Raw genomic sequence first — 23843 nt, 5'->3', positions numbered from 1 at the left:
TAATTTACATTTTTAATTTTAAAAAATGGGAAATTTTATCAAAAAGATTATCAAACCATCAAAAATGCCAAAGGTCATGCTGCAAAACGTCTGTTAGTCTATAAGGTGCCGCAGGATTCTTTGCTGCTTCTACAGAACCAGACTAACATGGCTACCCCTCTGATACTTGACATCACAATGATGTTTACAACTTAAGGCTGGTTTTGAGAAAACAAAACATCTTGTTAACCATTTGTAGCATTTTGGATGGCATTTTCAAAGCTGTCACAACATTTTGTGGGAAAAAGGAAAAAATGGACATGAGGTTGACAATTTTTTGCAAAAAAGGCCCCTTTTGAATGAAAAAAACTTGGTGTTCTAAAGGCTTCAGCCAGCTTTCCAGGTGGGTATGTGGCCAGTGGAATAAAAAGAGAAATAGTGATATGGAAAAAAAGAGGCTGGTGTGAGGAATAGTTGAACTAAAGTTGCTTCATCTGACCACCTTTTTCCCAGGTAAAGCAAAGCAATGGGCACTGAACTGGTTCCTTTCCTGTGCTGAGGTCGAGTGGCTGTTCAAAAGCAGACTTCAGTTTAAGAGTTAGGCTAATAAGGGAAGACAACTTTGCTCGGTCAAAAATGAATAGGGGCAGTTGGTGGTAGCTACGGAAAACAGCCCATGCTGAAATTTGACCTAGACACAGTAGAGAGACTAACACTCCTTCTGTTGTGGAACAAGCATGAGATCTTTAAAGGCAACCTTTATTTATTTATTTAAATGTCAGTGGTATAAAAATGAAGGCCGTCAAAAAATTAATCACGGTTAATTGCTGTTTTAATCGCACTGATAAGAATAGACTACCAACTTACATTTCTTATAAATATTTTTGGATGTTTTTCTACCATTTCAAATATACTGATTTCAATTACAACACAGAACACAAAGGGTAGAGCACTCACTTTATATTACTATTTTTGATTACAAATATTTGTACTGTGAAGAAAAAGATAAACAAAAGAAAGCACAATTTACAAGTTGAAGCATGAAGGGGCGTATGAACGTTTAGCATATGTGGCACATAAATACCTTGCAATGCCAGCTACAACAGTACCATGTGAATGTCTGTTCTCACTTTCAGGTGACGTTGTAAACAAGAAGCGGGCAGAATTATCTCTTGTAAATATAAACAAACTTGTTTGTCTTTTCAATTGGCTGAACAAGAAGTAGGACTGAGTGGACTCGTAGGCTCTAAAGTTTTACAGTGTTTCTTTATTGAGTGTAAAAAAATAAGTCTACATTTGTAAGTTGCCTATTCACAATAAAGAGATTGCACTGTAGTACTTGTATGAGATTAATTGAAAAATGCTATTTCTTTTGTTTATTTTTTTACAGTGCAAATTCTTGTAATAAAAATAATAATATAAAGTGAACACTGTACACTTTGTATTGTGCATTGTAAATTAAATCAATATATTTGAAAATGTAGAAAAACATCCAAAATATGTATAATAAATCAAAATCAGTATTCTATTATTGTTAACAGTGTGATTAAAAACTGCGATTCATTTTTTTAATCGAGTTAATTTGTTTTGAGTTAATTGCTTCAGTTAACTGTGATTAATTGACAGCCCTAATAAAAATAGAATGCCCGCACAAGGCTCTAGGACAGAGGTGGGCAAAGTACGGCCTGCGGGCCACATCCGGCCCACGGGACTGTCCTGCCCGGCTCCTGAGGCTAGCCCCCGGCCCCTCCCCTGCAGCCGCAAAGCGCCACACTGCCAGTGCTCTGGCCTGCCGCTCCTGCCGGGCAGCGTGGCAGCATGGCTGACTCTGGCCGGGCTACGCGGCTGCAAGCTCCTGCTGCTCTGAGTGGCATGGTAAGGAGCCAGGGGGGGTTGGATTAGGGGCAGGGAGTCCAGGGGGACAGTCAAGAGATAGGGAGCAGGGGGCATTTGGATGGGGTGGCGGTTTGGGGGGGCGGGCAGGGGATGGGGAATGGGGGGTTCGATAGCTGTGGGAATCCTGTGGGGGGGGGCTGTCAGGGGGCGGGGGTGTGGATAGGGGGCAGGGCAGTCAGGGGACAGGGAGCAGGGGGGGGTTAGATAGGGGGTGTAGTGCCAGGGGCCAGTTAGGGGCGGAAGTGTGGATAGGGGTTAGGGCAGTCAGGGGACAGGGAGCACGGGGGTTGGATAGGCATGGGAGTCCTGGGTGGAGGGCCTGTCTGGGGGTGTGTGTGGCTAGGGGTCGGGGCAGTCAGGGGACAGGGAGCGGGGGAGTTGTATAGGGGGTGGGGTCCCGGGGGGTGGTTAGGGGTGGGGGTCCCAGGAGAGGTGGTCAGGGGACAAGGAGCAGGGGGGGTTGGATGGGTCAGGAGTTCTGAGGGGGGCAGTCAGGGGGCGGGAAGTGGGAGGGGACAGATAGGGGGCGGAGGCCAGGCTGTTTGGGGGGGCACAGCCTTTTCTACCTGGCCCTCCAAACAGTTTCACAAACTCGATGTGGCCCTTGGGCTAAAAAGTTTGCCCACCCCTGGCCTAGGAGCTATCACTTAGGCCTGGTCTACACTAGGGTGGGGGGGTCGAACTAAGGTACGCGTAGCTGAAGTCGAACTACCTTAGTTCGAGTTACTTACCCGTCCAGACGCCGCGGGATCGAAGTCCGCGGCTCCCCCATCGACTCCGCCACCGCCGTTCGCGGTGGTGGAGTTCCAGAGTCGATGGGAGCGCGTTCGGAGTTCGAACTATCGCGTCTAGATTAGACGCGATAGTTTGAACTCCGAGAAGTCGAACGCTACGCGTCAACCCGGCAGGTAAGTATAGACCTACCCTTAGCAACATAACCCCAGCGTCATTAAACAATCAATCTTACTGGAACATGGCCAACCAACCACTTTCCAGCACCTCATCCTTCCAGGAGTGCACCCCTCAACCCTCTCCAAAACTTCAGTCAAATGGATGTCCTTGGTAGCATCCCTTGAAGGTCGCCAAAACTGATAATTGGTTTGAGTTCACAATCCATTTACCTGTCTTCCTCATCTGTACCGGGGGGATAACAGCACTGCCCTCCCTCACGGGGTGTTGTGAGGAAAACACCCATTTTAGATTGCAAAGTGCTCAGTGTTGAGGGCCATAGAAGTACCTGGGAAAGACAGGATCGGGGCATATCATCTCAGAGAATCAGGGAACCATTAATGACTCGTGGATTGGCCCACAATGCTGGGGCAGCACAGGGGAGTAATTTGTCCCACTATCATTAGACAGGGCAAGGTAATGATGGAAAACAAACAATAATGTTTTGCTCCCTAGGGCAAATCTTTCCTGCCCCCAGTGTCTCCACCCCGTAGGACTGGCTATTCCCAATTCTACTGCATGGGTTGGAGAGGGCTCACCCAGAGGGGCTCTGTGGAGTGTGACTCCATCAGGAGTTCGTCCACACTGTTATTGAGGACAAGGCTGGGGACCGGCAGAGGAAGAGGCCCCTCGTACTTCATCTTACACCATCTTATTAGCTGATTTTCTTGAACCAACCTCATCCTTCTTCTGGCCTCTCCGGATTTAAATTGTGCCACCCCACGTCTGTTACCGACATAGACCAGCTACCACCCTGGATGTCAGCTCTGACATTCTCCCATTCAGTTTTTGCACAAGTGCCTTGACATCAGTATAACCAGGTGCATTTTCTAAACTCTCTCAATGAAAACTAATCACTTGGGCCCTCTCTTGTTTTCCTCACCCAGGCAGAGCTCCCCCGGCTTCAGAAGAAATGTGGCTTGCGTAAAAGGACTGCAGGGTTAAGCCCTACATTGATAATGTACCCTCACCATTTTGCAAACAGGTAAACTGAGGCACAGGTGTGAAGGTGTGAAGCCCCACACTGTAAATAGTCAGGGACAGATCCTCAGCTATGGTAAACCACCACATCTCTGTTGACTTAAATGGAGCTACACCACCAGCTGAGTATCTGACCCTGAATGTGTTGAAGTGTGTGTGACTGGGAATGGTTGGGTCATTACACTAATTGAATCTATTTCCCTATGTTAAGTTCTCCTCACACCTTCTATGGGCCATCTTAATTATCACTTCAAAAAGTTTTTTTTCCTCCTGCTGACGATAGCTCATCTCAATTGATTAGACTCTGCCTGTTGGTATGCATACTTCCACCTTTTCATGTTCTCTGTATGTATAAATATCTCCTGTCTGTGTGTTCCATTCTATGCATCCGAAGAAGTGAGCTGCAGCTCACGAAAGCTCATGCTAAAATAAATTTGTTAGTCTTTAAGGTGCCACAAGTACTCCTGTTCTTTTTGCGGATACAGACTAACACGGCTGCTACTCTGAAACCTGCCTTTTTGCAGGCACCCAGATTATATAGGCAACTTGGGCTTTTCATGCAAATTCCCTGTTCCAGCTTGCATGTGTTTGTTGTGTGTTTTGGCATGTGATATTTTAAAACTGTTGGCACAGGTGACTTGCTCAATGTTGCCACTGTGTCTGTTGCTTAGGAATAAGCAGGCACACTGAAAGTTATTTCCTTCTGGGTATGAGGAGGCTTGCTGGGAACAAAAGCTCCTTGGTTCCCTCTGTAGGTAAAAGAAGAAAACTGAGGGTGCATCCTACCTGCTGCAGCTGTAATTTGCATATTAACACTCTGGCTCCTCCAATAGGTGGAAATGGAAAACTGAGGGTGTGGCCTATCTGCTGTCAGCTTTAATTTGCATATGACTCAATGCTGTCTCATAAAGAGCTTAAAGCTGGTTTAGTTTGAATGTCTTTATTATCTAGTCTTTGGAACTATGTTTAAATGTGTTGTGTAATTGTCTTTATGGGGAAGGGTAAACAAGTGTATGAATTTATGAAGGTTATCAATGGGGAAAGCAGGTCACACTGACGTGATAGTCAGTGGGATTAAACTGAATAGTGGAGCCCAAGATACTGTCTTTTTGGTTTGTCTTTGTATAGTACCTAGCACAATACATCCATGGTATGTGATTGGGGCCTATGGTAATGCTGATAATAATAATAAAAGCAATATAAGACTACTTTAGTGTCTGAATATTCTGTAATCAAACAGCTAATAAGCAGTAAAGTTGGTGATAGTAGCCAGGAAGCTTGATTTTTGTTCGCTTATTCTGATCACTAGATCACACTCTGTTGGGTGTGCAGAGATTCTGATGCGCTATACAGACGCTCCCCGGGTTATGCAGGACCTGACTTACGCAAATTCATACTCACGGAAAAAGTTCCATAAGCCAGAAATAGGATTTTCAAGTTGCAGAAATTTTTGCGTAACGTACGGGTATACGTTTCCGACTTACGCAAAATTCGAGTTATGCAAGGCTTTCTGGAACGGAACGATTGCGTAAGTCTGTATAGTAACACATCGTTATAAATTTCTTTTAATGACTGTCTGTATTTATTTTGGATTGACAGTAGTTAATAATAAAAACATTTTATTTCTCTACTCCATGATCATGTGTCTGAAGGAAAAATGGAATCCTGCTCATATTTAATGAACACAATTGATCAAATAAAACAAACTGAATTGCATAGGTCCATCTGCCTTTCAAGTGATGAGGATAAATACACACATATGTCAGCATGCTGGGGAGAAATATTTGAAACACAAAAAGACACAGTAGAAGGCTTTTAATTACTGTTTTAAAAAGTTATGTCAGTGAAGAATTACAGGGAAAAGAAAAAGAGGGGTTTGAATGCAACACAACCAAAATAATTCCACAGCAATCATGACTCCATATGCAAGTTGAAATTAGACACTTTAGAAGCGACGTGACAGAATTATTTTAAAAATGAATTATAAATAATCAGTCACTCAATTCTAAAACACAGATTAATAGATCTTAGGGTCAGAAGGGAACATTAGATCATCTAGTCTGACCTCCAGAATAACCCAGCCCAGAGAATTTCACTCAGTAGCCCTTGCCCTGAGCTTTATAACTTGTGTGTGACGGAACCGTATTGTCTAGAAAGGCATCCAATCTTGTTTTGAAGCCGTCAAGAGATAGAGAATCCACCATTTCCCTTGGTAGTTTCTTCCGGTGTTTAAACACCATCACAGTTAAAAATGTATGTGCTTTATTTCTAATTTACATTTGTCTGGCTTTAACTTCTAGCCATTGTCTTTCTCCACTAAATTGAAAAGCCCTTTGGTACCCAGTGTTTTCTGTACACGAAGATACTTATACACCATAGTCAAGTCACCTCTCAATCTTCTTGTGGAGAAGCTAAGCCGATTGAGCTTGTTAAGTCTCTCAGTATAAAGTATTTTCTCCAGCCCTCAATTTTTGTGTGTGTGGCTCTTTTAGGGTGACCAGATGAGAATTCCAAAGTATCGGGACTGCCGCCTTTTCAATTGTTACACTCACACATCCGAGTCTTCGGTGGCACTTTGGCGGAGGGTCCTTGAGTCACTGACAGTCTTCAGCGGCATTTCGGTGGTGGGTAATAAACCTTGCTGCACCAAAGAAGGAAGTACCCGCCATCGAAATGCCGCTGAAGACCGTCGGCGACTGAGGCACCCGCCGCTAAAGTGCCGCCAAAGACCCGGACGTGCCGGGTGAGTGTGACAATTGAAAAGGCACTCCCCCTGCCGGTCACCGCCGCATAAGCAACAAGGGGGAAAAAAAGAAAGCACTCAAAACAAAATATCGGGACAAATTGCATCCCGACTGTACTTCAGTCGGGACGTGGGACAAACTGCTCGACATTGGGACAGTCCCGATTTTATTGGGACATCTGGTCACCCTAGGCTCTTTGCTGCACCCTCTCCAACTTTTTAACATCTTTCTAAAATGTGGACACTAGAACTGATGAAATAGTCTAGTGTCAGTCTTACCAATGCCTTATACAGAGGTAAAATCGTCTCCTGGTCTGTATTCCTTACTCCCCTGTTTATACATCCCAGGATCACACTGGTCCTTTTGGGACAACACCACACTGGGAGTTCATTTTGAGAGTTCATGACCCCTAAATCCCTTTCAGAATTGCTGCTTCCCAGGATACCCTCCCTCATTCTGTAGGGGTGGCCTACTTTCTTTGTACCTAGATGTATGATCTTGCATTTGGCTGTATTAAAATGTGTTTTGTTTGACTGGGCTCAGCGCAACAAGCAATCCAGATTGCGCCGTATGACTGCTCTGTCTTCATCATTATTTAGCATCATTATTCTTCCACCAATATTTGTATCATCTGAACATTTTTCTTTTGCAGTGATTTTATATTTACTTCCAGGTCACTGATAAAAATATTGACCAGCCTAGTATTGATCCGTGTGAGACCCCACTAGAAACACCCATTCCATGCTGATTGATTACTTTCTGAGATCTGTCAGCTACCAAGTTCTTAATCCATTTAACATGTGCTCGACTGATACTGTATATTGCTAATTTATCAGTCAGAACGTTGTTGGTACTAAGTCAACCACCTTACATCCGAAGAAGTGGGTATTCACCCACGAAAGCTCATGCTGCAAAACGTCTGTTAGTCTATAAGGTGCCACAGGATTCTTTGCTGCTTCTACAGAACTAGACTAACACGGCTACCCCTCTGATACTTGACACCTTACAAAAGCCAACCAAACTTGTAATCTCATCAAAGAATGAAATCAGCTTTGTATGACAAGACTTATCTTCCATAAAACCATGATGACTGGCACCAATTATATTCCCATTCTGCAATTCTTTATAGATTGAATTCCATCTCATCTTTTCCATTATTTTGCCTGGGATTGCTGTGAGGCGAACAGCCCTAAAATTTCATGGATCACCCCACTTGCCCTTTTTGAAGATTGACACAACAGTAGCGCTCTTCCAAGCTTCAGGAATTTTCCCAATGTTCCGTGCTTTATTAAAAATTAGCATCAGTGGGCCAGAGATCTCCTCAGCCAGCTCTTTTAGGACCCACGGTGCAAATTTTATGAGCTTGCTGATCTAAAAATATTTATCCCTAGTGGACACTGTTCAACACTCTCCTTAGCTACCAGTGGACTGGAAGGTATTTCATCATCCTTATGTGATATGAGAACATCATCCTTCTTCTTTCCAAATACAGGAACAGAAATATTTATTGAACACTTCTGCCTTTTCTGCATCATTATTATCAATTTTACTATCTCCCTCTAGTAAGGGTTCTGTTCCATTACTAGGATTTATTTTGTTGCAGATATATTTTAAAAACTCCTTATTCTCTTTAGCCCTGCCAGATATCGCTATTCCCTTGAGGTCTTCAGCTTCCCTTTTTAATTTTCTACACTTCATAACTTCTAATTTATACTGATTTCTGTCCGTTTCCCAATTTTTCCCTGTGTTATTTCTAATTGAGGCCTATGCTTCCCCTCTTAACCAGGATGGACTTTAACTGCAAGTTGTCCTCTTCCTTGATAATAGAATTGTGGCTTTTCAGCCATCTAATATACAGTACTGTTTTTAAACAACTCCCAATTTTCATTCACATTTTTCTGTCTATTTTTTCCTCCCAATCAATTTGCTAATAATTTTCCTCAGTGTTGGGAAATTAGCACATATGGTCAGATCCCTGGCTTGTGTTAAATCAGCAACCCAGATCTCCTGAATCCAAGTCCAGTGACTTAAACAATAGAAATAACCCTTATAAAGTGCTTTCATCCGTAGAGCTTTACAAAGGAGGTCTTTATCCCCATTTTACAGATGGGGAAACCAAGACACAGTGAGGGGAAGTGGCTTGTCCAGGGTCACCCAGTGGCAGAGCTAGGAACAGACCACAACTCCTAGGTTGCTGTCATGTGCGCTGTCCACTCAGTCAAACTGCCTTCCTGCTAGACTAGCCTTCCCCTGCTGAAGTCAATGGGGCCACCCACATGAGTACTTGCTCACGGATGTGAGTTAGGCCTGGTCTACACAGACCCAAACCCGAGTGGAGACACAGCTAGGTCAACAGAAGAATGCTTCCATTGATCTAGCTACTGTTGTGAGGGGAGGTGGAATTATTACAGTGATGGAAAGACCCCTTCCGTGGCTGTGGTCTGTGTCTATGTTACAGGGTTACAGCCCCATAGTTGTTCTGTTGTAGTCCCCGTACTGGACACAAGCCTTAAATGGGCTAGAATCTAGCCCTAAACAAAGTGCAAGATGGTGGAGAATCAGAAGTACAGTAGCTGAATGGTTGTGGGTTATCTAAGCTGTCATATTAACAGAGACACATGCCTGTTATATTACATATGTATGTTACATATTAGGTGATGCAAACTGTTTTCCCTTTCATAGAATATTAGGGTTGGAAGGGACCTCAGGACGTCATCTAGTCCCACCCCCTGCTCAAAGCTCAAAGCAGGACCAACACCACCTAAATCATCCCAGTCAGGGCTTTGTCAAGCCTGACCTTAAAAACCTCTAAGGATGGAGATTCCACCACCTCCCTAGATAACCCATTCCAGTGCTTCACCACCCTTCTAGTGAAATAATGTTTCCTAATATCCAACCTAAACCTCCCCCACTGCAACTTGAAACCATTGCTCCTTGTTCTGTCATCTGCCACCACTGAGACCAGTCTAGATCCATCCTCTTTGGAACCCCACTTTGGGTAGTTGAAGGCTGCTATCAAATCTCCCCTCACTCTTCTCTTCTTTGCCTATTAGATGCTACTATTGCTCCAGTAAACAGGTCTAGGTTTTCGTAGCCACCACACCCAAAGCGACCTCTCTAGCAAATTTCCTGGCAGACACCGTAGTGACAAATAACCACTGAGCAGGTAGAAGCTCTTTGAAGGCCTAGGGAGGGGCTGACTCTAGTAAAAGAGTGGGAAGGACTAACAGGAAGGGCCTCTTCACATGAAGAAATGGAAAAAGCCATCGAGCTCAAACATGATGCTGAATTTCCAGTGCCGGAGACTTTTCATTTGGAAATACAGAAGCAAAGTTCATTTATGATTAATTTCGAGCTCTCTGCTGAATATCCCATCGCGATTTCCATAAGCCTCACACTGCCCATTGGCAGCTAAGCCCAAATGAATCACAGCCAAAGCTGCAGAGCAGGCTGACACGTGATGGGCGTGAGTTGCTCCTAGTTGTTTTCCTTCAAACAGCCGAGGGCTAGGAAGACCCATAAGGGAGACGGCAGTGACACCCAACACGACATCGAGGTTGGATGCAATGGTGGGACCATTTCCCAAGGGCCAAGACCGGGAATCAGGAGACCAGGCTACGGTTCCTGACACTGACCTTCCATGCAACATTGAGCAAGTCACTTCACTTCAGACACATGTGAGTCTATCGGGCTGCACTGAATCCAGCGGGCTAAGTTGCTTATTGCTGATACAGAGGAGATCATCGTCATAGGCTATCAAGGGCCCCTACAAGGTGTGCATATCAGTGGGACACTACTGTTTACTCTTGTTCTATCAGGTGACATGACTGGGGAAATTCATGGGTATTATCAGCATGGGGAGGACATGGGTGACCTTGAGAGTAGTGACTTACCCTGTTATGTTTTATTTCAGAAGGTGGAGAAAGCTACTAGGGGAGAGGTTGTTCTAGATTTGATTTTGACAAATAAGGAAGAACTGGTTGAGAATTTGAAAGTGGAAGGCAGCTTGGGTGAAAGTGATCATGAAATGGTCGATCATGATTCTAAAGAATGGTCGAAGGGAAAACAGCACAATAAAGACGATGGATTTCAAGAAGGCAGACGTTAGCAAACTCAGGGAGTTGGTAGTGAGATCCCATGGGAAGGAAGTTTAAGGGAAAAAACAATTGAAGACAGGTGGCAGTATTTTAAAGAGACATTATGAAGGGACAAAGAGCAAACTATCCCATTGCATAGGAAAGATAGGAAGTATGGCAAGAGACCACCCTGGTTTAACGAGGAGATCTTCAATGATCTAAAACTCAAAAAAGAGTCCTACAAAAAGTGGAAACAAGATCAAATTACAAAGGATGAATATAAACAAAATTAGAAAGGCCAAGGCACAAATGAGATCAAACTAGCTAGAGACATAAAAAGAAACCAGAAAACATCATACAAATGATTTAGAAGCAAGAGGAAGACCAAGGACAGCATGACTCAATGGGGACAGGGGAGGGAGGGGAAAGGAGGGAAATAATAACAGAAAATGTGGAAATGGCAGAGGTGCTTAATGACTTCTTAGTTTTGGTTTTCACCAAGAAGGTTGGTGGTGATTGGACGTCTGACATAGCGAATACCAGTGCAAATGAGGTAGGATCAGAGACTAAAATAGGAAAAGAACAAGTTAAAAATTACTTAGACAAGTTAGATGTCTTCAAGTCACCAGGGCCTGATGAAACGTATCCTAGAATACTCAACGAGCTGACTGAGGAGATATCTGAGCCATTAGTGATTACCATGAAAAGTCGTGGAAGACAGGAACAATTCCAGAAGACTGGAAAAGGGTAAATATTGTACCCCTCTATAAAAAGAGAAATAAGAACAACCCAGGGAATTACAGACCAGTCAGCTTAATGTATGTACCCAGAAAAATAATGAAGCAAATAATTAAGCAATCAATTTGCAAACATCTAGAAGTTAATAAGGTGATAAGTAAAAGTCAGCATTGATTTGTCAAGAAAAAATTGTGACAAACCAAACTGATAGCTTTCTTTGAGAGGGTAACAAGCCTTGTGGATACGGGGAAGCAGTAGACGTGGTATAGCTTGACTTTAGTAAATCTTTTGATACTATCTTGCATGGCTTTCTCGTAAACAAACTGCAACCTAGATGGAACTACTATAAGATGGGTGCAAAACTGGTTAGAAAACCATTCCCAGAGAGTAGTTATCAGTAGTTCACAGTCATGCTGCAAGGACATAACGAGTGGGGTTCCACTGGGATCAGTTCTGGGTCCGATTCTGTTCAATATCTTCTTCAGTGATTTAGATAATGGCATAGAGAGTACATTTATAAAGTTTGTGGACAATACCAAGCTGGGAGGGGTTGCAAGTGCTTTGGAGGATAGGATTAAAATTCAAAATGATCTGGACAAACTGGAGAACTGGTCTGAAGTAAATAGGATGAAATTCAATAAGGACAAATGCAAAGTATTCCATTTAGGAAGGAACAAAAAGTTGCACTCATACAAAATGGGAAATGACTTCTTAGGAAGGAGTACTGTGTAAAGGGATCTGTGGGCCATAGTGGATCACAAGCTAAATATGAGTTGACAGTGTAACGCTGTTGCAAAAAAAAGATAACATCATTTTGGGATGTATAAGCAGGAGTGTTGTAAGCAAGATACAAGAAGCAATTCTTCAGCTCTACTCCGCGCTGATTAGGCCTCAACTGGAGTATTGTGTCCAGTTCTGGGCGCCACATTTCAGAAAAGATGTGAACAAATTGGAGAAATCCAGAGAAGAGCAACCAAAATGATTAAAGGTCTAGAAAACATGACCTATGAGGGAAGATTGAAAAATTGGGTTTGGTTAGTCTGGAGAAGAGAAGACTGAGAGGGGACATGATAACAGTTTTCAAGTACGTAAAAGGTTGTTACAAGGAGGATGGAGAAAATTTATTCTCTTTAACCTCTGAGGATAGGACAAGAAGCAATGGGCTTAAATTGCAGCAAGGGAGGTTTAGGTTGGACATTAGGAAAAACTTCCTAACCGTCAGGGTAGTTAAGCGCTGGAATAAATTGTCTAGCGAGGTTGCGGAATCTTCATCATTGGGGATTTTTAAGAGCAGTTTGGGCAAACACCTGTCACGGATGGTCTAGATAATACTTAGTCCTGCCTTGAGTGCAGGGGACTGGACTAGATGACCTCTCGAAGTCCCTTCCAGTCCTATGATTCTGTGATTCTGTAATTTACTTCCTGATTAATATTATTATTCTGTTGAACATATTGCATGTTTTTATTCCTTGGGAGTCTCCAACTCTCTCGCTAGTAAGTGGGGGGTTACACTTCGCTTAGAAGTTTCGTTCCAGGCTGCCCTGGTGACCCTGCAAGGAAGGAGTGATGGAGATGGAGGCATCACCAAGTCAATCCATAGGGGAGGAGAATAAAGAAGTTATACTTTTTTACTCAGCTGGAGCTGGTATCTAGATGAACCCTTAAGGAGACTGGTTTTAAAGGACGTAGTCAGGTGGATATAGGTGCTGCAGAAAGATGAAGAACTGCTATATGGTGAAATCGAGAGCGTTGTTAGTTGTACTTTAATAGTCTCTAATTATGGACATGTAATGAGTTTGGAGGCGGTATCATCTTGTGCCAAGGCCTTAGCCTTGCCTGGCATACGTGGTCTTTTGCCAATTTTCTTTTATATAGTCTTGCTTAAGTAATGGTACTGCGGACAGGACAAAGGTGATGTACCATGTTGGAAGATTTTAGTTAAAAGGAAAAGTTAATTAATATAATAAACACACAGCTGTAATGCTAGCAATACTTTTTACTGGGAAAACCCAGGAGCAGGGGGACATGAAACAGACTGTGAAAATTGTATAAACAGCAACATTTGCTAGAATTGAAGTGTGAGCATGTATACTGTACAGATTATGCAAAATACAATGCTTGAGCTAACAAATATGTAATGTGGACATGTATAAGAATCCAAGTGAAGGAGGGGGCCAAGTGTAGAAATACCAGACTAAAAACCGAAGAAACAAGATTGAAGGACCAAACCAGGGATCAGAGGCTGAGATGACCATCACGAAGTACAGAAGAGCTTCCTGGTACCCTGGAACTGGGTAACTTGGGCCCTTACCTGTTCCATCTTACCTGTTTATTGTCTAGCATAAATATATGGCCAGGCATCATGAATGACAATAATTTTGTCTGTAAATGTATAATTAAAGGCGAAGACCGATTAAGCCTAAATTGGGTGAACTTGTGACTCAGTTTCCCAATTGTACATTCCCAACATGAGCATATCTGGCTAAAAGTCAAACCTGAAGGAGTCTATTATGCTTGTTGCAGTTTCGGATGTCTCAGTTATAAGGTGTGTAAGGAATTTTTGGACTGACATTATTGGAAACACATCCTCATTTTGGGAGGCATCATCATCTAATGGTTAGAGCAGCAGGGTCACAAGACCAGGGTTCCATTCCTCACTCTCCCCTGACTTGCTGTGACACCTGGAGCAAGTCATATCCCCTCTTTGTGCCTCAGTTTCCTCATCCATTAACTGAGGCTTTCAAAGCTCTCTACAGAGTTGAATTACATTACACCAAAGAAACAGTTGACAAAGAAAGACAGGATGCAGCTATGCAGGGTGCGTGGAATTGTCGGGAGTTTGGCATTTTGTTAGTTAGATTAAAAAAGCCTACTTTAGGGCTTTATACTTCTGCCCATCCCCACAGCATCTGAGCACCCCGCAGGAAGGAGTCCCGGATGGGGCTACACCTAGCCGTAAGCACTGGTGCTTGAAGACTGACAGACACGTTTCGCTCAGCAGCTCTGCAGTCCGGGTGAAAATCCTCACTGGAGCACAGCCCAGTGTCCTAAACCCCATTCAACTTACAACTTCAAGAGCCCACGTCCGGTCAAGTCCCAAACCTGAGAGCGCAATCAGTGACCTGAGACCATTATGTTTTACACCTCAGCAGAAGAAACTTGCATGTGCTTCTTAACAGAGCCCCCCAGTGGTGGCGCTCATAGGGGTGAGGGGCAAAGGGAGGGTGTCCACCCCCTGGTGGCCTTTAGATGTATGTGTGGTGCCTATAGGTATCACTGAAGCTGGGGCCACCAATAACCCATCGCCCCACGTGGCTCTGCCTCTGCTTAAAATCTGGCGCCACTACTCCCGCTCCTGGAATCAGGAGGAGAAGACAGCAAGGGCCGTCCTAAGCAGAGGAACCTGAAACCTCACTGAACAGGTTCAATATATGCACTGACAGCAAGCCAGAGATGACTTGGGAGAGGAAACTGAGGCATCCAGGAGAAATAAGAATAATAAAACACTGATGGCAAGGGGAAAAAAACCCCTCAGCCATGACAATTGATCTGATGGCCCATAACCTGTGATGGCTAGATCTGAATATGGCTGGCGAAAGGAAGAATGGACTTGCAACTAAGGCACCAAATGAGGAGCTTGGGAGATCTGGGTGTAATTCCTGGCTCAGCCAGCAACTTCTGTTTTTGACCTTGGGCTGTTTCATCATTGAGCAAAATTAGGCCACAAGGAAGCACTTCTGAAAAGCCCGTCCTTAATTTCCCTGTGCCTCAGTTGCCCATCTGTAAAATGGGGTTAATAAACCTTCCTTCGTCTTGTCTATTTAGACTGTGAGCTGTCTGGGGCAGAGACTGATTCTTTTGTACTAATATGTATGTTCAGCACCTCGCCCACGGGACTTTCTGGTCTCAGTTGGCTTCTAGGGGCTACCTTGGGTACAAATAATAACAATCATCAGCTTTGGTTCAGGTGCTTTTTGAACTGCAACCCAAGAGATTTTAAATTCCACCTGGCTCCCAGGCAGGAAGCCTCTACTTCACAAGAACTCAGTGTGTTAATAGCCATCCTTAAACGTAATGTGTAGGGCCAGGTTGTGGCTCTCCCCTCCAGCCCCTGCTGCTGAAATAAAGGGGTCGGGTGGGACATTGCCCTAGCATCAGCAGCTGAATGCATTTTGCTGGTGGAGACTGGAGAAAGGCAGGGGAATGCTGTTGAGGGTACACGTCATAGCAGCAAGTCCTACACCCTTTCAAAGGCTGCTACGTGAGCTCCCTCAGCAACCAACCCAAACCAATGCAAAAGAGTGTAGGGCTGCAGGTGCAGATTCAATTGTCTAGCCTCACTGTGACTGGGGCTTGTCTGCATGACAGTTAAGTTGACTTTTGCCTCATCTCGGGGTCCCATCCACACAACAGACCCCTTGACTCGAGGTTGATGGTGTGTCTAATTCAAACTGGCCTGAGAGAGGGCATAGGCCACCGCTGGAGTGAGCACAGCTCCTTAGCGGCTAACATGACCTCTCTGCAGCACGGCTGCAGACTAGCATCACCTGAGTGCCTTTCCACAAGTCCCGATGAGTGCCCAGGAAGGACAGACAACTTTCCCTACGTTTCACCAAGAAAGAACTCATAGAGCGGCTCATTTTCTGCAGCGTTTAAGAACCAGGGAATGCTCCTCCCACCAGAGAAGTCCGACTGACAGACACAGTACAGGACAGTGTTGTAGAGCTGTAGCCTAGCGGGTTGTGCCCTGGCCTGGTACTCAGGAGACCCCCCCAGTTCTTTTCCCAACTTGGCCACTGACCAGTTAGGTGACATTGGGCAAGTTACTTCACCCATCCGTGCCTCAGTTTCCCCACCTGTAAAATGGGGATAATGCTATTGCTTTCCTTTGTAAAGCACGTTCAGCTCTAATGACGAAAGGTGCTATACAAGAGCCCTTTTATTATTTTTTAATAGTTGGCTTATTATTTTACTATTATGATTACAGTGCCAGTGTAGATGCCAGCAGATTGATTGTTATTTCCCAGTGTGGCCAGGGTATAGCGAGAGGAATAACTTGTGTTACTCCTGCAGTTAAGACTTGCTATGGAGAACAAGCACCAGAATTCTGGGTGGGCATGGGTGGGAGAGGCTATGGCTTCACACGGCGATGATACATTTGCACAAGGGCAATTCCATATGCGGTTAAGATTATGTTTTCACACAGGTGTTAAGAATCGGACCCTATCCATTACTGGGCAGGCCGGCCACTGGGGAGTGGGGAGCTACGATCAGAGAGGATGCAATGGTACATCGGGAAGCACACCCTCAAAGCTGTCCATGTTCAAGTGCAAGACCCCCCCTAAAATCAGATCCAAAAATCCTCCTAGCTTTTCACGGGCCAGAGCGTGTAGTATTCACTCCATGATCCTCAGGGAAGGTTAGCTGTGGGGGGATGAGGGCTGTATTCCAAAGCAGCAACTAAAGGCGTCTGGATTTATGTCAGCGTGACAGAGCAGAACAAATCAGTATGCATGCAGGAATGTGGTTTCTCATCTGCAGAGCAGACGCAGAGTAAGACATGCTGGGAGAATGAGAAGTATGCACTCCATTAAATGCCAACTCATGGGTCTGGCACATCAGCCGATCTCACAATTTTTAATCACACCCTTCGAACAATATTATTTTTGCTGACAGCCCGATGGCTTCAGGCCAGCCCCCAGCTCACGTATCCCGGAGGACTTGATTTGCCACATGGATACCATGTTCGTCTTTGGTATTTTACAAGCACAGCATGATGCCATAATCGTAGTGCAGAAAATTCAGGTCAACTTGGAGATGCGTGAATGTGACTGGGGCAATTGAAATCCTTAAGCGCTTTATTCCCAGTATGGGAAAACTAAACTGAGAAGGATTGGGGCTGTCAAGGAGGTTTACAGGTCACCTTGGGCCAGATCCTAAGCTGGTGTAACTCAGCAGAGCTCCATTGACATCAACGATTTACACCAGCTTAGAATCTGTCCCCTTGAGCAGAAGAGAGTTCCTGGACAAAGTCCATTAGCAGTTGAGATTATGCCACGGTTTTGAGATTACAAATTTTATCACTGACTTTTAACATTGGGAGTGCAGGAAAAGGCGTTTTAGTGACAGATAGTATCAGTTTATTATGGTAAGATCATTTTAATATAAATGTAACATGTTGGCTGAGTATGTTGTGGTCCCATGTAGCAGCCAGCCTGATCCCCCGTAGAACCCTCCTTTAGCTCACATAGTAAAAGTTTATCCTCTTGGTTCTCAAAGTCCCAGGTTTAATCCAAAATGAGAACCCATAATTGGGATTATTACTTAAAAGCAATTTTAGCAGAGACATGAGGTTGGCAGGAAAGTTCCAGGTTCCAATGAACCCCAGATCACAAAGCAAAACTCAGCCAACACCCCGCCCTCCCCTCTGACTTTTTCATGGATTTAATTTGCAAGCATAAAGCAATCTAAACTTGCTCCAAACTGGGCCTCTGGTGACTAAAGGAGGTTGCAAAGATCACATACCTGGCACTTTAGCAGCTCTTAACAATTTAAAGTAGCAGAATGACATCATGGAATTAATCTCGCTCATTTCTAATTTGCAGGAGATTCTGTAAGAGGCATTAGCACTTTCTCCCCAGAATGCTCTATGGCCTGCGGTTTATGTAGATTTGGTCTATGCAATGTTATAACTAAACACTATAAGGGGAACAAGCTGATAAAACAGCATTATTTGCATACCACGTGCTAGTGAAATCACAGGGGCTTTTCAATCAATAGTGAGTTTGTGTTCATAATTGCCACAGATGAATTGTCAAGGATAGAGCGGTTGCAAAACGCGGCTGTGATTAAGCCTTGGGGGATGCTGCAGCAAGCCGCAGAAATGCTTGCAATATTGAGGTTGAAATCTCGTGCGGTGGATATAGGCCTTGCATGAACAATGCAGGAAGAAGTAAGGAAACGGATGTTACCAATGGAAAAAGTATAATCTCACAAGGGGCCTTGTAAACATCATGCAGTTAGCAGATAAAGCAATAGTAAAAAGAATAATACGTGATAAGCTTGCAGCTGCAGGTTTCTTACTAGCATACTTTGCAGCTTGTGGACAGTTCAGGGATTGGTTACAAAAATGAGTAGGCCAATTGTAAAGTGCAGGATCAGATGTATTAACCAATAATATTAAGTGTAAGTCTACATATATGATGAAGCACGATTCTGCACATTGGATGTGTGGTATAGACTGTCACCACCCACTATGCTTGAGTCTGATCAACTCAAGTGTAGTTTGATTATATGCCAATAAGAAACCTCAGTGATGAGTCTGGACTCGAACGGATTTCTTGGATTCCAGAGAACAAGATAAAGCGTTTTCCCAGAGCTGGACGAGGTGTTTTGGATAAGCCAGGTGGAAAAGGCCTTGGAAGAAATTCCAACAGTAGAATCAAGTGAAAATAAAAATAAAGAAAAAGAGTCGGTCATTTATATAGTCTTTTATTCCAGAGGATCCCTGGATGTTTTATAAGCTTAAATTGCTCTACTAACTACAAACAGTTTTCACTTATCCGTTGGTGAAATTCAGCCACCTTGGAGTGAAACATGGTCGCTGTTTAACATATTATCTGCACCAGGACTCCATTGTGCTAGGCGCTGTACAGACGCAGAACAAAAGGATGGGCCCTGCCTTAAGGAGCCTGCAATCTAGAGTCACCATTTTCAGATTACCACAGTGATGGGGTCTGACAGAGAGCGAGGCAAACAGCAGCACTGTGCAATCAATTAGAGAAGGAAGTGAAGCTTACTCTAGCCAGTGGAAAGCGCAGAAAGGATTTAAGGAGGAAGAATGTAAATACGTTGGAATTTGTCTGGGTTAACTGGTTCACGTCCTTCATGCTTACAGAAAGTGAAGTGGGATCTTTAATAAACACAAGCAATCAAGAGCTCAGTTTTGCTTTTCATGAAAATACTCCCATGAACACAACGCCCGCTAACAACTGACTTCTTGGGCATTAGCTGCCTGTTGACTCAGAACGAAGACTGCCGCCTACGGAGCTACCGATGCCACTTCTCACCTACAGGAATGACTTTTATCAAAGCAAATCAGTTACCTCCTTCAGTCTGGTTCAGTCTGCGAGATCTAATAGGTGAATGAAACCAACATTTAAAAAAGAATCACCTTTGGCTTGGGGCTTGCGTGACAGTTTGGGTCACTTCTTCTTTTCTGCAAACAGATTGGAGAGAGGCTGACAAACTTCCAAAATGCTAATAGGTGCTTGTGCATTCCTGAGTGCTGGCTGGTACCGGAGGCAGAAAGGTTGAAATACTACAGATGTGGAACTGGCCATTGACTTCACGTGCTTCTATGACCCAAACGGTCAAATCTTTCACGGGATGCCCGTCACCCTGGAAAAGTCTAGCTCCCTGTAGGAAGTCAGTGAGGGGCAGGAGGTCAGGCGCTGGCCTAAGAATTAGGAGCTATTGGTTCTCTTCCTAAATTCTACTACGCATTGCCTTTATAACCTTACGAAAATCATTAGGTGCTTCTCTTTCACTTTTGTCTCCCTAGAGCAGTGGTTTTCAACCTGTGGGCCGCGGACCCCTGGGGGTCAGCAGACTATGACTAAGAGTTCCAAAGGGGTCCACAAATGGGAAAAAAAAGGTTGAAAACAACTGCTTTAGAGTGTCTGCACTTTGAGAGAGGGATTGTTTTTCGCTACATGTACAGGCAATAGACCTGGATGAATAACAGATTGTTTAGTCCAATTAGGGTGACCAGATCTCCCGATAGAATCGGGACTGTCCCGATATTTAACCCTTTGGCCCGCATCTTGATTAATGTACGATCCGGATGCCATTTGTCCCGATATTCAGGTAAGAAGGCGAGTGGGAGGGAGACGCTGACTTTGTGGGTGCTCCAGGGCTGGACCATCCATTGGGAAAAATTAGCAGGTGCTCCGCATGCACTGGCAGCCAAGCTCCCCCTCCTCGCCTCCTTCTCTCCACCCCCGCACGCCGTGACCCCGCTCCTCCCCCTCCCTTCCAGCGCTTCCCACCGCCTAACAGGTGTTTGGCGATGCTTAGGACTTTCCCCAGAGGGACGGGGAGGAGCGGGGACACGACGCGCTCAGGGGAGGAGGCGGAGAAGAGGCAGGGCAGGGGCGGAGACGTGGGGGAGAGGTGGAATGGGGGGCAGGACAAGGGTGGTACTGAGCTGAAAGTTATACAGGGCTGCTACAGCAGCAACATCTCTAGCCGGTCTACAAAGGCCTGAAATGATGCATGTCAAATCCCCCAATTCTGTATGTCTTTGGTGAATAAGCTACTCGTCCAAAAATGTCTGCCCAGCTCTGAGCTAAGTGCTTAGAACAATGGGGCTCTGAGCTTAGTTGGGGTCTCTTGTGGCTGCTGGAACACACAGATAATAACCAGTAGCTAATTTTAAAGGAAGTAATTTCTCCTCCGCTCAGGCCAGAAAGATGCTACTTTTGAGCTGGAAAACAGGGAATCGAAGATCCATGCTTGCCTTGTACCATGCACGCAAGATCCTCCCCCACTCCCCCCTGGAAGGATAAAGAAAAAGAATGAAGGTTTCAAATCCACTCTCCTATTAAAACACACACTAAAGTGCCGCAGAAGCAACATATGAAGTCCAGCTGTGTAAAGCCACAAACACTATAGTATATTTTACCAGCATTTGCCTAAGAAAAATAAGCTGGCCACATCATTCTAGATTTGGCCCCGCTTTAAAATTAACAACTTCTTAAAAGGAAGCTTTTCAAGACAGACGATGGGCAGAACATACACATTCGGAGCAAGCTACTCCTAGATCACTGATTCCTTCTTTTTTACCCTAGCCAAAGCTGCAGTAGGTAAGAAATCAGCAATCGGATAGAGTTCAGGCTGCGTCTCATGCAGCCAGACCAATGAAGTGCTGGTATCTAGGGACAGCATTGGGTACCGGACTGATTGCATTTACAACCACTCTTCCAGCCCTTAGCACAGAGGTCCCCAACCTGTGGGGCGGGGAGGAATGTTTGGGGGGCACCAGGACCCTAGCCAGCCCCCACAGGGAGGATGGAATGCCACCCAGCTCTGCTCCACTCTCAGCTCTGCTCCGGCCCAACTCCCAGCTGCGGCCCCAGTTCCTGGCCCCACGCCTGGCCCTGTTCCCAGCCTCGGCCCCTAACCGTGGCCTGGGCACGGCTCTGCACACAGCGGCCCTGGTCCTGGCCCTACACCCGCCCCCCGCTGTGGCCCCCACCCTCAGCCCTCTTACCCCTGTCTGCATGTCCCCCCCCCACGGGAACCACGTCCCCGCTCCCAGCCCCGGCTCCAAAGGGAGGGGGCACCGACAGAGGTAAGGGGGGGGTGCAACCCTGAAATGTTTGGGTACCACGGCCTTAGCAGAAACTTTGGGAGCCCAGAAGAGTCAAAATGGCCAGCGGTGTCCTTAAAGGGACGCTGTTGTAAAAATCATAAAGCCAACTTCTGCACCCTTTTCTCAGGCAAAATCGCCACGGACTGGGGGCAGATCCTCAACTGGTGTAAATCAACATAGCTTAGGGTGACCAGAGAACAAATATGAAAAATCAGGATGGGGGTGAGAGGTAATAGGCACCTTTATAAAACAAAGCCCCGGATTTTGGGACTGCCCCTATAAAATCAGGACATCAGGCCACCCTAGCATCGCTCCACTGATGGCAATGGGGCCAGATCCTCACTGGTGTAAATCAATGAAGCTGAGGATCAATGGGGTGATGCCAAATGACGCCAGCTGAAGACCCGGCGAATAGTATTTAGGACGGAAGGATTTGGCTGAGATTTAGGGGGATAAAAATCAAATTTATGCCCAAGTTACTAAGAATAACAGCTTAGATCAACACACTGGCAAAGGATTTTAACGTCTGGGTCTTTTTCATAATTTCTGCTTTTCTTTTATCTTTTCTTTTCTTTTTTTGGGCATTTCCCCTGGTTTGGACAGTAAAATGGGACTGGTCACTTTCACTGTACATTTATATTTTGTTTCAGTTCCTGGGTCTCACGAGGAATGCTGCTGTGTTTGGGTTCACAATGCTGCAGAGGAAATGTGTCAGTAACAACGGCGACAAAACTCCTGTTTTACCTAAAATAACCGTAACAACACAAATCAGAGAAACATTTCTATTCAAAGGTAAGTTTTATAAACCACTTCCTCACATAACCTCACTAGTAATACCTAGCTCTTATCTTGCGCTTTTCATCAGTGGATCTCAAAGCACTTCACAATATGGGCCTGACCTATCTGATTGTGCCCTTTTAAAATTGTGCTGACAGAGCTCAGGATGACCCCGAAATAGTAATGTTATTCATATACCAGTGGCACAGAGCTCTCAACCAAGCTCGTTGCAAAGGCTGAAAAAGGAAATGTTGTTATCCCCATTCTGCAGATATGGAACTGAGGTTCAGAGAGATCAAATGGCTTGCGCAGGATCACACAGGAAGTCACTAAAGGTAGTGTGAGGAAGGCTGGTCTTGTGTCCCAGTACCGGAGTGGGACACAGGAGATCTTATGTCCATTTTTGGCTCTGCAACAGAATTTACGTGTGACCTTAGTCAAGTCACTTAATCTCTTTGGTAGCTCATAGAATTGAAGGCCGGAAAGCAAGTCATTTCATCTGTCTCTGTCTCAGCTCTCCATCTGTGAAACAGCAAGAGTAAGAACTCATTTCTCCCACCCTTTATCTGTCCCGTCTATGTAGATTGCAAACTCTTTGGGATTCTCTCTTAGGTGTTTGTACAGCGCCTAGCAAAATGGTGCCCTGATTTCAGTTGGGGCCAACAGACACTAATGCAAATAATACATCTCAGGCAGAGTCAGGAGTTGAGCCCTGGTCTCTTGTGAGCACCTTAGTCATGGGACAATTCCTCCTCAGGTGAACAAGCTTTATGAAGTTGGTTTTAGCTGAAAACACTAGTCACTGTACAAGTCAGGGTGCACCAAGAATGAAGGTTTGGATCCATAGACAATTTGTATTGTCCTTCCAGTATTGAATGACTGTCCTGCATATACACACCCGCAGCTGTAAAACAAACAGTAGCAGCATTAAACCGCGACTGGAACATACATTAGTCAACCCAAGTGCCAAACCAGATGAAAATGACAGTTAACGGGAAAGAGGAAATAAGGGATCGACGTATTTCCATTTGCTTTCTGCAGCGAAGTTAAAAGGTCTGCAAAACAGCTATTATATTAATGAAAGTTCAGTGTGTGACTTGCCTAGCCCTTACCAGCGGGAGCTATCAGCTGACAATGATAAAATGACTGTTAAACGCATTAATTTACATTTACCATTTGTAGCCAACGGCTATTGCAGAGGCCTGCATCACGGGAATCAAAGAAAACAGCTTTCCATTCAAACAGGAGGGGCCACATTCACCAGCCCCAATGTGTTTAACAGATAACAGCAAAAATGAGGGCCAGCGGCAGCTGTGTGGTTAGGGCGCA

Source organism: Mauremys mutica, chromosome 2 (genome assembly GCF_020497125.1).
Source record: "Mauremys mutica isolate MM-2020 ecotype Southern chromosome 2, ASM2049712v1, whole genome shotgun sequence".
Lineage (NCBI taxonomy): Eukaryota > Metazoa > Chordata > Testudines > Geoemydidae > Mauremys > Mauremys mutica.
The sequence above is the reverse complement of the archived record's forward strand: the minus strand, read 5'-3'. Positions refer to the sequence as shown.